The sequence below is a fragment of the Capsicum annuum genome, chromosome 11 (assembly GCF_002878395.1).
Source record: "Capsicum annuum cultivar UCD-10X-F1 chromosome 11, UCD10Xv1.1, whole genome shotgun sequence".
NCBI classification, from domain to species: domain Eukaryota; kingdom Viridiplantae; phylum Streptophyta; class Magnoliopsida; order Solanales; family Solanaceae; genus Capsicum; species Capsicum annuum.
Window position 1 is genome coordinate 146,464,357 of NC_061121.1, and position 3,667 is coordinate 146,468,023.

Here is a 3,667-nt window from a genome sequence, read left to right on the forward strand (position 1 = left end):
GGAAAGGGTTAACATGTACCAAAATAAATCATGATGCTAAAAAAAATAATATTATAAAAATATTAATATAAAATTTAGATAAATATAGAGAATCTCACATAAAGCACAAATTCATAATGGTTAGAACCTAACATCCCCAGTAGAGTCGCCATTCTGTCGCGCCTTATTTTTCTTGCGAAAAGCGGGATTTGACGTGAAAACTCTTTTTGAATATGTTAAAAGAGTGAAGAGTCGCCACCTAACAAATTAAGGTGCGTTAATGCACCATTCTAGGCTAATTAAGAACAGATTAATTAGTCTACGTCACTTGAAGTTTCGGTAATGGTTCAAAATAAGGTGTTAGGCACCTTTTGAGGTCCACAAATGTGATTTTCGGCCAAATTTACATTTTATGCGGAAATTCTATTTGATAAACAAATGCCAATTATTTTTATAAACTTAATATTACTAAGTGATAAAGTAATGAATAAGAGAAGGTATGTTATTAAATTGTTGCTAATTATTAAATATCTAAGTGGTGGAAAAAAGATGAGAAATAATGTAAAATAGATAAGAGAGGAAATAGAAATGACACAGTTTATAAAAAAATATTTATATTAAATTAGAGAACCTAGACTACCCTAAGCACGTAAACATATGACCTAAAGAAAAGAGGAAAAAGATAGATTCACAAGATTGGACAAAGAATTTTTTTTTTTTTGGATCACCACTCAAATGATTTATCATTACCCAGCCCATTAGCCAATAGTCGGATTATTATCGGGTGACAATGTCGTATGTCACATTGTCAAAACATGTTGGATTACCATCATCTCCGAATGTCTAACCACCTCTCACATAGGCTGGTTGTTAAGCTTAGAGGTGCTCTATAAGAAAGGATAAATTTTGTGTTTCCTAGAATACCTACCCGTCCCAACTTATTGTCCAAGAGGCGTTGAACTTTTCTACTTTAGATTTGGATCTAGACAAATAAACTTAGGCTTCCTAGTTAGACTCAAAGCGCTTCAAACACATATGACAACATTTAACATATAATAATCTCAAATAGGCCTCTTGTATAATTAGCAGTTGGTTGAGGTGATTCACATGCTAGACTAATAATTATTCATTTATTATGTAATTAAACCAATGGGCATGATATCTAAAATGTCAATTAATTACTATTTCGATGGACAATAATATAGAGGAATTAAATGTGAATTGACATGTCGAGATTGTTGAAATTTGTTATGTCTTAGTAAACAGTTGCTAAAAAAGATTTGATTTGACAAGATACTAAAAAAATTAATTTATTACATGCTGCAATCTGTTTTAGGTGCTGGAAATTAACAAGAATAGGCTGAAAATTGATTGTATAGTGCTAAAAACTGATCTCTGGTTATTAATGAAAATTTATCTTAAAAGGCTACACTGATTTTTATTTTTATTTGCTGAAAATTATTTAAAGTACTGAAAAACTAATTTTTATTTGCTGAAAGTTGTTTTAAGGGGAGAAAAATAATGTTTAGTTGCTGGATATTGTTTTAAAAGACTGAAAAATAAAGTTTAGTTCTTGGAAATTCATTTTTTATATGCTAGAAAAGGATGATTTTTTAATTTTTGAAAATAGGCATGTGGACAGTAAAAAAACAACTACGATGTCCGAAAATTAAAGACATGTTGAAATTAATCTTAGACCAAAAGTAAATTAATGATCCTAAAAGCATATTTTCTAAGTTCCAAACAAATCAATTAACAAATTCTACATTATGCTTACCTATGTGATTCACGTAGCATATAAACACATATATCCCGCCCCCCATAGAACCCCGTAATTTATTATTACATCAATGAGGTTTATACAATAACTTTTACATACCAACGATTGGTAAAAGAAAAGACAAACTGATTTAAAAATAGGCAGTTGTTCCCCAATTCTAGACGACTTTTCAAATCTCAAAACTATCTATTTATACCTATTAGAGACAATGAAATATCAAAGATAGCAAAAAAAAAATGATGTAGTAAAGAGATAGCAAACAAAAACACCGAATAGTTCTTGTGACATGTCTTCTAGCATCATCACATAAGGTATTAAAATTATATCAAAAGAAACTTACAGGTTGACGATAATAAATAATAATAAAAAAATCAAGCAGCACAAAGTCTGATCACGAATTGCCATGCATAAATGATCAATTCTCCGAAAGTGAGTGTGAATCAAAATTGGTAAAGTAATTTTTTTCTTGTTTTGAGAGCATTGCTTAAAACTTTTTAGTATGGAGAATATATAGAGTGTAAGCTGTCCCCAAAGAATGAGAAGGAGCTGACTTTATAGAGGCTAAAGATTGTAAAACTATACCAAAAATAAAAAATAAAAAAATAATATTCTTATGAATCAATTAAGAGAATTTTCCTTAAGTAAATAATTGAATTAATCAGATAAAAATCAGACAAAGAATAAAAGAAAAAACAAATATTTAGAAGTGTCAATCAACAATATTATTTTTTTAATCGAATAAACTGAATTAATTAGAAGCAAATTAGCTATAGATAGGTAAGGAAAACTATTTTAAAATACATTAAAAAAATACAAATATGTATTCACCTCAATGTTTACCATATGTAACAAAATTGATTTAGAAAATATAAAGCTAATCGTCATGTAGAATATTTTCAAATCAAATTATTTTAATTAGGTGCAGAATCAAATCCAAATTTGCCAAAAAAAATATTGCATCGCAGGTTAAGATAAACCAAATATCAAAATTGTCGAACTAACTTATCATGAAGATGTCACAATTTTAAATTCACAAGCCAAACATGAAGATAAAAAAATTCAACCTACTGATAAATTCATAGCAATAACATGAATAAAGAATCACAGTTCCAATATTGACAAAATTCAAACTTCAATCAAGATTAGGGTTAAAGAAAATAGTCATACGAATTTGGAGCTTTTAATATATGATAGCATAGATGATTAGACAAACACAAACCATATTGAAATTTAACAAAATTCTCAAACAAACTTTACCAATTTTAAATCACAAAATCTGTCCAAATTAAAAGAAAACAAACAAAAGAATAGGTTTGGAGACTTTAAAAAATAAAACATAGAATTGAACTTGGGAGGGGTCCTCAAGAACCCCTTGTTTTTTCGGCGAGATTTGACCGGAGCAAGCAACAATGAAATAGTGTGTCATAGGGCTACACAAAGAAATAACAGCGGCAACTGCATGTGACGAAGAAGGGGGCTCGACGTCTGATTTGGATTCGCTGGCAATGAAAGCAGCGGCTATTAGTGGAGGGTTAAACATCCATTTTTAGAGAGAGAAAGTGTAGAGAGAGAGAGCCAGGTGCAATTGGTGTAAGGGAGTTAGGGTTGGGTTTGGGTTTTAAAAAGAAAGAAGGAAGAAATTGATCTCAACCGTTAGATCAATTTTGATCAACGACTGATATTTGTGGTTATGTGAAGTTTTAAAATATGATTAAAATTAAAATAAAAAAAATAAAATTGAGTCCCGTTAGGCTACGATTGTCATAAACTAGGTAAAATCAGGCTAATAAATAAATACATTGAGAAATTTAAATGAAATTAATTTCTATTTTAATATTAATTATAATAATGAAAATAATAAGAATAAATGATAATATGAATAGATCATGTGAAATAAATGACACAACA